The sequence below is a fragment of the Sminthopsis crassicaudata genome, chromosome 3, assembly GCF_048593235.1.
Source record: "Sminthopsis crassicaudata isolate SCR6 chromosome 3, ASM4859323v1, whole genome shotgun sequence".
Lineage (NCBI taxonomy): Eukaryota > Metazoa > Chordata > Mammalia > Dasyuromorphia > Dasyuridae > Sminthopsis > Sminthopsis crassicaudata.
In genome coordinates, this window is record NC_133619.1 from 94,437,838 (window position 1) to 94,449,824 (window position 11,987).

Consider the following 11,987-nt stretch of genomic DNA (forward strand, 5'->3'; position numbering starts at 1 on the left):
GAATATAACATTTGATTCTGAAATAGAGTGGCAAGCAATCATTAGTAGATTATGCTTCTCTTCTGAAAGTGTTCTTCCTTGATAATAGGAATAAAAGGAGTTTCAGAGACATACTAGACAACGAGGACCTTTCTTTGTCTAGTACTATTCCTTAATTTTCTTTCATCTGAGAATTAAGGTTAAGACGTTTCCTTCATTCTGCTTAGTTTAGCTAAGAATCTGATTTAGAGATTAAGAATACAAACTCACCTGAGAGATTACTTGAAGAAGAAATTCCCAACAGTTCTTCCAGCAGAGCTCCTAGGGATAGGAGATCATGCAAGATTCCTGGATTCCTACTAATTCAATGTTGGCAGAGTTGTCAGTTGGCTTAACTGTCTTTGAATACAGTTTAGAATTATGCAAGAGAAGATAATACTTAATTATTTCATTTTTTGACCCAGAGGACAAAAAAAAAAAACAAAAAAAACAGAGTAGTATAAATTGTGATAAAAAGTTGGAAACCAAATAAATCTGGTGATGAGGCAATGACTGAAAAAATATAAATGAAAGGGGAAATTTTGGCACTGTAAGAAAAGAAAATAAGATGATTTAAATATGGAAAGATCTACATGAAGTGATACAGAGTGAAGAAATTAAAGGCAAAATAATGTATGTATGTATGCAGTGATTAGAACAATGCAAATAAAGCCTATACTAAGAGACAATAATGCTCAGCCAATTATAATGTATAATGACAGTACTAAATTATAAAAAAAAAAATAATAAAAGTACACATACTTTCTACTAACAGTAAACTATAAAAACCGAAAGTGACATGTACAAACAATCTATACTCATTATCATTAAGATTTGTTTGACTGTTTGGAAGAAATATATAATGAAGTTTATGTGAATTTCAGTTGAAGTTTGTTCTGACAAAAAATATTTATCAATATACAATTTTTAAAACAAAAATAATTGTTAGGATTGTAAAAAAACAATTCTCACACTGAAATAACTTCCCTAAGAAATCTGGGAATTGGAGTCAAAGAGATCATCACCCCTAAGTAATCCTTTAACATTAGTAGTTATAACCCCAAGCTAACTACTTTTTAGTCCAATCCTGACAGTTAATTTCCAAGGGCAAAGATACTCTAGCTATATTGACTATAATTCTTTCCTGGATGTTGTACTAATATACTTGGTAGGACTCATTGCATACATATTTCTATGGTCTCTAATTTAAATATCACAAGAAATCTTCCTATTGGAGATTTGAAGTAGTTGGGCTAACAACATACTTCATTAATTGATCATCTTTATTCTTGGCTTATACATGTGTATACCTAAGTAAGCAAAGTCCAAAGGTCTAAAATCTTATGATCTTTGTAAACTAGTATAGTACATCACAAAAATTAATTATCAAATGTTCATTATTTCTTCACTTTTTTCTCTCCTTGCTCATTCTCTGAATTTGTAAACATCCTCTTTCAATTACATAGTATCTTATTCATAACTGTCACAAAGTTGTTGCTAAACTCTTTATGTTATTTCCTTTCCACCCAAATAATTAAGGATATGGCTGATTTCTCAAGAGATCACTCTAAAACAGGGCTTCCTAACTTTGTGTGTATGTGTGCATGTGTATGTGTATGTGTTTGTGTGTGTGTGTGTGTGTGTGTGTGTGTGTGTGTGTGTGTGTGTATATGATGGACCACTTTGGTAATCTAATGATCCTTATAGAACCCTTCTTAGGATAATGATTTTAAAAGTCTAAAATGCATGACTTGACAAAGAAAATCAATTTTATTAAAATATAGCTATCGACTTTTTAAAATCATGGACCTCATGTTATTTCCCTCTAAATAGATCAGTGTTCCTCTTCAGGGATTTGTAACTTACTGTGTAGAAATATGAAAGATGCCCAACAGGCATTATGATAGGTTCTGATATTTTAAATATAGGTTGAGCATGAATAGGATTGTCAAGTCTTGTTTTATTTTATATTATTATTGGCTAAGATTTTTTCCAACATTAGCAAAATTAGTAAAATATTGCATGCTGTAAGCCAGTGGTCATCAAATTTTTTAAATAGGGGGCTAGTTCATTGTCCCTCAAACTGTTGGAAGGCTGGACTACAGTAAAAACAAAAACTCACACTCTGTCTCTGCCTCTTAGCCCATTTGCCATAATCCAGTGGGCCACATAAACGTCCTTAGCAGCCACATCTGGCCCACAGGCAGTAGTTTGAGAACCTCTGCTCTAAGCCCTCATAACTATTTTGAATGATAGCTTTAAAATGTCATTGACTATCACTAATGATTCACTTGTACTGGACTTATAAAACAATAACAAGAATGAACTAATAGATTTATATATTCTTCATTTCTGGTCCTCAACCATCTTCATGATATTCTGGGACAGAGGATCAAAGTGCTGAATAGTTAATCTGATCTGCTTCTTAAAATGAATGGAAGACATTAAATTGACAATTTGCTATCAGTTATTTAAGTAATCTTTATGAAGAAAGTGATCATTTGATGTTCCCATCCAGTCTTTAGCAATCAACTAGTAATCATTTGAGCCAAGAGATAAAAGGAACACCATAAACAACAATATAGTTCCTTTAGTCACTGTAAATAAAGAAAAAGATTGACTTGAAAAGTTGCAAAAATTGTTAAATCAAGTCAATGAAATCAAGACAATGGGATAAAAATTGTAAAAGGAGAATTAAAGGATGTATATCTCTAGTATATGAACAGCATTATTATGTATAAGAAGAACTTTTTAAAATATCTAACCAAATAGCCCATAATAATGACACTATTAATACTATGACAGGACTATCATTATTTAATACACATATCTAAAATATAATTTTTCATCATGAAGCATAAAGCAAATATTAGCTACTATTGGATAGACCTAAATAACTTGGGAAAAAGTAAAATCTCTCAATTTTCACATTTTCACAGCTAGTAAAGAATTGAGAGGGAAGGAAATTTCATATTCATAGGAAAAAAGACTCCTGAGCTGTAAACAATTCAACTCAATTCATTAAAATTCTACAGATAGTAAGTCTTTGATATGTATAAAGCATTATGTTAGATGCTGTAGATAGGAAGATGAGTAATAACATAGCTCCAAACTTCAAGTAGTTTTAGTTTAATGTGGGAGAGAGAAAACATATGGACAGCAAAATATTATGCAAAAAACAGTGGGCTTGGGAGGATTTGGGAAAGATAGCGTAGTAGTTTGGTAAATTTCAAGTTCTCCATATTTCTTCCACAAATTGAACAAATTTGCATCTCAGGGCAAACATATAATGGTGAAAAATCAAGATGATTTTGGATAGAACTAGTAAAAACCAAGAAAATCTGAAGAAAGACTTCAGGCCTGGGATTAACTTGTGTGAGCAGCAAACATCTCCAGGCTAGCTCCCCAGAAACATCAGGAGGGGACCCCTGAGTTAGACTGGGTGTGGCTGGAGCCTCTGCAGGAACCACAGAGACTTTCATATCTCAGACTGTACAGTCACAAACTGGGATTGGGAAGACTGAAGGAACCTGGACTGATTAGCAATTCCAGGACCAGTTGTGCTGCACAGACACTTCTCTGAGCAAGAAGAAACCAGCATGCACATGAGTGCAGAAGCATTGGGGCAGGGATGCTGCTGGCTGCGGGCAACACCTGTGGGCAGGAGGAGAGAGCTCTTGGTTTGGAGTTCCAGGTCAGAGAGCTGAAGGGAAGCTAGGGAACCATCCCCCTTGCCCCAGTATTACAGGTGCTTACACTAATAATTCTTATGTAAAAAAAAAAAAAAAAAAAAAAAAAAAAAGAACCAGCAAATTAGAAAGAACACTGGGATTCATCTTCTGAGGATAAAACTAAAGTAAAAAACGCTTCTTCTACCCTAAAGAGTGATGTTAAAAGGCTCCCTGCCCAGGCTTTATATAAGAAATCAAAAAAGAATTTAGAAATTAAGTGAGAGTAAGAGAAACTGAGGAAAAACTTAAAAAAAAACCCAAGATTATATATAAAAAAAGTAACCAACTAGAAAAGGATGGTCTTAAAGATGAGAAAACTTTAAAAATTAAAATTGAGCAAGGGGATTCCAATGAAGCTCTAAGAAACTTTATATGTTAACTAAATAGCATATAAAGGATGAAAAATAGAACAGAACATAAAACATAAGAAAAACAACAGATCTGGAGAATGGATAAAGAAGATAAACAATATAAGGATAATTGGATCTCCTGAAAACTGGGACCAAAAAAGGAACCTTGAAACAATAATGTAAAAAAAAAAAAAATACAAGAAAATTATCCTGGACTGATAAAACATGAGGAGAAAATAGGGAAAAAAATCCACCTATCAAAACCTCAAGGACTCAAGTAGATCGTTTCGTTTGTGGAAGACATAAGAATATCATTGCTAAATTTCAAAATCCCTAGGACAAAGAAAAAAATTTTGCAAGAAACAAGGAAAAAAATGCAATTCAAATACTGTGAAGCTATTTTTCGAATTGCCCAGTATTTAGCAGCCCCCATGATAAAATACTACAGGTCCTGGAATCATATATACTAACAATCAAAAGGACTAAGCCTGTGGTCAAAAATACCACATCAAGCAAAATTATCCATAATATTGAATGAAAACAAAAGGACATTAAGTGAATTTGTAGATTTTCAGGACTTTCAACCAAATCTAAACTCAATAGGGAATATGACAAGAGCCAATATCAAAGATCATTTTTAAGGAACTTAATGTGGAAAAAATGTTTATATTTTTTACTTGGAAATGTACACCATATATTTAAGATTGATTTCAGCAATTAAGTAGCTGAAAAGAAAGAGTGGGAGAGAATTGATCATGCTCTAAAAAAGCAAAACTGCCCAGGAAAAGGTAAAAAATACTAATTATGAAAAGGCATTGGGCGGAGAAAAGCTCATAGTTCTGAAAATCTCCTCATCTCCTCATACTGGGAATGGGTTATATAGGCAATACTATACACACACACACACACACACACACACACACACACACACACACACATATACACACACACACACACACTCGCACACACACCATGAATGGTATAGCACTCTCTAAAATCTAAAAAAATGAGGAAGGGATGGGGAGAGAGGAAAATAAAGCATGGGGGAAGAAGAAAAGGAAGCAATTCATGGTTGGGGTGGGGTTAAGTAATAGCAAGACAAGTTAAAGAGCAGAATTAAAACAGAAGAATTAACTGGGATAGGAAAGAAGAGATATACATAAACACACAACAAGGATCAGGAGTAGAATTTATTAGGAAAAAAAGTGCTGCTAGTAATCATTGATCTTAGACAAAGTCAAACTTATAAAGATTCAATAAAAGAGAGAAATATACATTATATGTCAGCCATACTAAGATTATTTTAGATGCATATAGCTAAATTCCTATGTGTATACATGTCTGAGTATATATAGATATGTATTCATATTGCGCTATGTATATGTGTGTATATATATATATATATATATATATATATATGAATAATTGTGAGTCTGTGGGTGAGTATAACTATAAATGTGTGTAACTATATAATTATATATATATATATATATATATATATATATATATATATATATATATATATATATATATATATATATATATATTCACACACACATATCTGTGATTAACTATAGCCTCTTTGGAAGAGATGGGGACACAAAAGGGGAAAATGAATAAAATACAAAAGAATAATCTACAAGGAAACAAATAAAAGATTTATGCTCATCAATATTATTTCTTCTACTATTATATATCCTTTCTTGAACAGGTAATTTATTATTATATATTTTGAATCGTACCTGATGCTCTGATAGGCCCATGACCATGTTCTATTTTGTTTTATTTTCCTTTTTTGTTTTTCTTTTATTTTTTTTTTCTAAATAAAACAGTGGAAAAAATGGGCTTGCTAAGAGAAAAGAAGAAAGCCATCCAAAGAGTCAGAAGAGATGACTTTAGTGGATACCAGGAAGTCTTCAATGAGCTGTACTTTGAATAAATTTAAGGATTTGAACAGATGGAGATCTGAAGAGAGGGCATTCAAAATATTAGAGAATGTACAGTGCTAGGAGAAGCAAAGATACATTTAGTGAACATTTTATACTCCAGTGACTGAAACAGAATACATGATGAGATGCAAAGTGAAAATGAGCTAGAAAACACTGGTTAAAGTCAATTTGTATAAAACTTTAAATGCCAGGTTAAGGACTGTTTATTTTATTCTGAAGGCAATGGGAATCCATTCAAATGTTTTGAGCAGGGAACTGATATGGTATGAACTGTGCTTTAGGAAGACTATTATGATCTATATCATTATTATTAATGCAACTGTGTGAAAGACAGATTGCAATGCAGAGAAACAAGGGACAATGGAATTATTTAAAGTTATACACATTACAGAGAAAATAGGAGTCTGAATTCTGTCAGTGGAAAAAAAAAGAAGAGATATGAAAGGGCTATTGGTATTCTGTGTAGTGAATAGCTAACTATTGTATCATCCAAGGATATTCCTACCCCCAGGATGAAGAACTGACTAAGCAAAAGATGGGACTGAATAGAAGCACTGATTCTGTTTCCAAGACCCAGGTTACTACTATATGAATTCAGAAAGAACTTACATCCATAGTTTTTAATGTTTACGGTGATTACATTTATCTAAGCAACTTGCATACAAGCTCAGTTGTAAGACTTTAACCAAATTTCTGTAACAAATATGCTGGTTTTCCTTTTTTATACCAAGAACATTATAGAATTAATGCAGAGTCCTAAAGATAATCTAGTACACTTAAGTTTTAAATCTTCACTTTATATGCTGTTGTTTCTAGCACAGTAAGCAGAGTCTTTCATGTATTTTAAAACTGCAATCTTCGGTTGTTACCATGTCAGTTAGCATGCACAAAGAAGCCATTAAAAAAGGTTTAAATTAACAACTTTCAAACCCCAGAGAGAAAAACCCTCAAAGTGCACAATTGTGAATATTTACAATTACCAAAATGTCAAAACTGTTGCTAAAGATTGTTCATGAAATCTCCAAAAATGAGATCTCAAAGTGTAAATTTTCAAACTGAACAGGTAACAAAAAAGGCATATTCACAATTTCTCCATCACTTGTGTCAACCATTTAATTTTTTTTCACTTAAAAAAATGAAACAAAAAAGAAAACTGGACACCAAGTTTCATTCTTTCACAGTTAATATTCACAATTACGGTGGCTACAACTTCCCAGAGCCAGTTTATACTGAAATTAAATTCTTTACATGAAGTAAATGGTTGCTCACAACCACTGGCAAGTGCACCTACAAATTAAACTTCTATGTTTGGGGAGCTTTAAATTCTGCTCCAATGATCTGCTCTATTTCATCTGTTCTCTTCATGCTTAGAAATCCCTAAGGGTTTAGACCTACTGACCCTGCCCACTGGATGAGGCTGCTGACTGGGCCATGTTCTGTTTTATTGCTGTCCAATCAAATGTATAATCGTATTGATGGTTCAGAGTCTTGAAAAGGGCACGAAATAGTTGTTTCAGGTACAAATAATCTGGTGCTTCTTCAAATCGTAGACCCCGGCAATAGTTGAGATACATGGCAAATTCTGCTGGGAACCCCCTACACAAAGTTTCAACGGAAGTGGACAACTTCTTCTCGCTTATCTTTTCATACTTTTGCTTCTTTGTGGCGGCATTGAGTCCTTGCCAGGGTAAGCTGGTCCTGTTGAAGTACATGAGCACATACCCTAGGGACTCCATGTCATCCCCCCGGCTCTGCTCAATGCCCAGATGTGCATTGATGCTGGCGTACCTGGCAGTGCCGGTGAGGTTTTTATCTTCTCGGTAGGGAATATGCTGCTTGGTTTTGGTATCTCGGTACTTTTTGGCCAAACCAAAGTCAATAAGGAATAACTTATTGGAATGACGTCCAGTGCCCATGAGGAAATTATCTGGTTTGATGTCTCTGTGTATGAAGTTCTTTGCGTGCACATATTCTAGTCTACTGATCATCTGGTCGGCCAACATGAGCACGGTTTTCATGGTGAACTTGCGGGAGCAGAAATTGAAGAGGTCTTCGAGGCTGGGCCCCAGGAGGTCCATGACCAGCACGTTGTAGCCTTTATCCCGGCCATACCAGCGGATGTGGGGGATGCCCACTCCTCCCTGAAGGGCCTTGTAGAGCTTGCTTTCGTGCAGCAGCCGGGGGGACCGGGCCTTCTGAGACTCCAGCTTCACCGCTACCTCCTCACCGTTGGAAACGTTGACCGCCAGGTAGATTTTCCCGAAGGAGCCGGCCCCGATCTTCTTCAGCAACTTGTATTTCCCACCGAAAACTAATTCGGAACTCTTGGAGTTTTTCTTAGTGGCCATAGCTATTGTCAGGGGATGGAAGGCGGAGAGGCGGACAGACTGGGGCGTTGGCAGGGATCAGTAGGAACCAGGGTGCTCGGTCCCTAGGGCTGAGGGTGGCCTAGAGGAGGCGGCAGCAGCTGTGCGGGCCCTAGGGCTGTCCCTTCACAGCCGACTGCCGGCCTTGGGGCGCAGCTCTGCGGCTCCAGGATCAGCAGCCCCAGCCCGAATGCTTGTAAGAGACGTGCTGGGGCTGAAAGAGGCCGGGGAGGTAGATGGAGGCTCTCCTTCCGGCTTACTCCCGCCTCCGCTGGCGGCCACCCTCTCGCTAGCTCCAAGGCCACTCCGCCATGGCAGCCATCTTGTCTGTTCTTGTGGTTGAATTAGATCCATTTCTAAGAACACGCCCCACCCCGCGCCCGCCAGACCCACCTCCCGCCTCTGCCTCGGACTGTGATTAAATGCTAAGCAGCAGCGGAGGAGGAGCCGGGGTGCGGTGGGTAACCCGGAACCTAACAAGGCTGACCCATAAAAGTGTGTGTCGGGACCTAGAGTTCCTGGTTTTGTTCTTGATGTTTTGTTTTATGTTCTCAATCTCTCCTCCAAGTTCTCCCGAAAACAGTTGGGAGGAACTAGCTAACGGAGCCACTGACTCCCTGGTAAGGAACCAAGAGCCTGTAAAGAGACAAAAATAGTATTTTACAGTATTTACTGCTGTCAATGGAAAAGGCTGTTTGGTAGCTGGTTGGCTAACTGAACAAAAATTGCATTGTGTTTGAAGACACAAATATTTAAGGAATTGACTGAGAACAGAAAACTGCTGCCCAGAAAGTCACTGGGAATGGAAGGGTATAGCAAGAGGTATTATGAAAGTGAACCTTGCTCTTTAAATATTAATATCAGAGTTTATTTACATAAAATATGTAAATATATAAATATACATAAACACATAAATGTATGTACATATATACACATATGTATTATGTATGCATATGCATGCAAATACACATACATAATGTATATATGTATGATGGGGCTGCTAAGAAGCCCATTTATCCAAGTCATTGTTAAAGTTGTTTAGCCTTTTAGTCCAATTCTTAAAGAACTCCATTTGGGGTTTTGTTGGCTTGCAGTTTCCTTATCGAAACCAAATCAATAGTAAAATAGAAATTAAAGGCAGTATACATAAGAGAATGTACACTGGACACTACAGAGTGAAGGGATTATAGTGTGATCAAGGTAAATTAGCACATTTAATTAGAAGGGATTTAAGAGTTCAGTTTAGCTCAATCTCTACTTGAAACTCAGACTTCTTCCACAGTGTATCAATGTTAAAGATTTCTGAGAGTAAAATCTGATTTTGTGTATTTTCTGTAAATTGGGTGTTTTGCAAAGAAAATGGAAGTGTTCTTTTTGATAGGTAGATAGGTAGATATAGATACATACACACTAGTAAGTTAGAGAGCAAGTTTCAAGATAATTCCTGGAGAGACTATGCAGCTGGGGAAATTTGTTATGAATCTGATTATTAGATAAAGTTCAAAAACCTAAAGATATACTAGAGAGTAGAATGTGATTCAGAGTTTAAAAAAAAAAAGTGTAGGGGAAATGTGAAACTATATGGCCAGAAAGCACAGCATTGAAACAAGAAAGACCTGGATTCAAGCTTGTGAGGACTAGGACAAATTAAAATCTCTTAGTGCTTTAAGTAACTCTAAATTTAAAAAATAATAATAATAATAATTTATTTTTTGTCTATAAGTTTCTTTTTGTTGTTTTTTGGTTTGTTTTAAGTTTCACAGAGGATTGTCGGTAGTAGTAGAAATAAAACGTTTTATCTTTAGCTCTTCTGCAAATTGTACTCTCTCCCAAGGCTGGATATATTTTTATGCTATTCTCATTGTCATACTTTGATTAAATACACTTCTTCTGTGAGAATCATATAAAGAAGAAGGAAGCAAAGGCCCTGAGTGCTATAAAGTTAAAATTGTGCTTTTGAGTTCTAGGGAAGGAAAAGAGGGGGAGGGAAGTAGGGAGAGAGAAATAGAAAGGGAATGGGTTGGGGAGACAGAAAGTGAAGGAGGCTTGGGTGACAGAAGGAAACTTAAGAGAGAAAGAGGGGAGATTGGGGAAGGAAGGAAAGAAAGGAGGAAAAGAGAAAAGGAGAGAGAAGGACTGAGAAGAGAGTGAGTTCTGGTGCTGAACAGAGAAAGAACTGCTTAGAAATCAATGACCCAAGGGTACTTTGTGTGGATCATTAGTGAAAAAAAATCTACATGATTTTATAAGAAAGTCACTATTGAGAAAGACTTTAAAAATTTTAAGATGATTTTATAAGATAATCAGTGACAATTGAGAGAAGATTCCAGGTTTTACCTTAGATTTTAGGCTATTTAAAAGTATGATGTGGTGAGTTTAAGCAAGATAGTATTGTAACAGACTAAGGAAAGCTCTTCTCCCCTCCTCCTCATGAAGTATTAAAAAAAAAAAAAACAAACAAACAAACAAAAAAAAAAAAAAACAGAAAAGAAAAAAAAAAATGAAAAATACACCCATGCACACAAACATAAAGGAGAAGAAAAAAGAAAAAAGTCAAAGAGAATCTTAGACAAGGAGGATAAGAGCCTGAAGTAAGAGCATGAAAAAGTACACAATGCACAAATGTAAAGACAAATACTCCACACTGGGAGAAAGTAGAATAACAAAATAAACTAGTTATGGCCTAGAAAGCTATTTCCAATTGATATTGGACACTCAGTTTAGTGTTGGTATATTTATGGTGTCAATAAAAGATCTCATAGTGCTGGAGAAATAGGTGACATCTATAATTAGAGTTCTTGAACAACTAAAAATGAATAAAGAAGAAAAAAAGACATAAAAATGAAAACGTTTTAGGAAATTTGAAGAAAATAGTGAAATCACTGGAAATAGAGTTCTACTGAATCTACAGAAACAAAATAAATACAGCAAAACAAAATGAGCAATTCATCTAGGATGAGGTTTTAAAACTTTCCAGGGAAGGATGACAGAACTAAAAGGCAAAGTTATAAGAGATAATCTAATTCAAATCATAATTTTTATGGAATTGATCAGGTGAATTTCCTGGAGCTACTAAGATCAACAGCCACAGATTTACATAATTCATTTGATAACCTCAAAGGGAAAATTCAACTCTTATTCACCACATAATTTATCCTTAAATTCTAGAGCATCATTAAAATAGATTTTAAAATATGTTAAGAGTAATCTATTTCTTTTCAAGGTGTCCCTAATTTGAACTGAATAAGAATATTCACAAATAATTATATAATAGAAAAAAGATGAATTTTGATTCCAGAAAGTCATGGAAACATTTCAACTTGTAATCATACCCAGATAAGCTATTTTTTTCATCTTAAAATATATTTTTGATTCTCCACAATATTTCTAAGGGCTTTGCCAAGAAAATTGAATGTTTTTTTTTAATCGACAGATAGGTAAGTAGGTAAATAGATATAGATAGATACATGCACTAATGAGCTAAAGAACAAATTCCTAAATAATTCCTGAAGAGACTAAGCTAGAGCTGGGGATATTTGTTCTGAATGTGATGAATATTAGAGTAAAGCTCCC

General features: G+C 35.1%; 2 pseudogenes; both read right to left on the reverse strand.

The window, feature by feature from the left end:
- Nucleotides 1-6,653: 6,653 nt before the first annotated feature.
- Nucleotides 6,654-8,766, reverse strand: LOC141560654 (casein kinase I pseudogene; annotated as a pseudogene).
- A 66-nt stretch (nt 8,767-8,832) lies between these two features.
- The window catches only part of LOC141561895 (fructose-bisphosphate aldolase A pseudogene), a 195,020-nt pseudogene continuing 191,865 nt past the window's right edge, over nt 8,833-11,987 (reverse strand).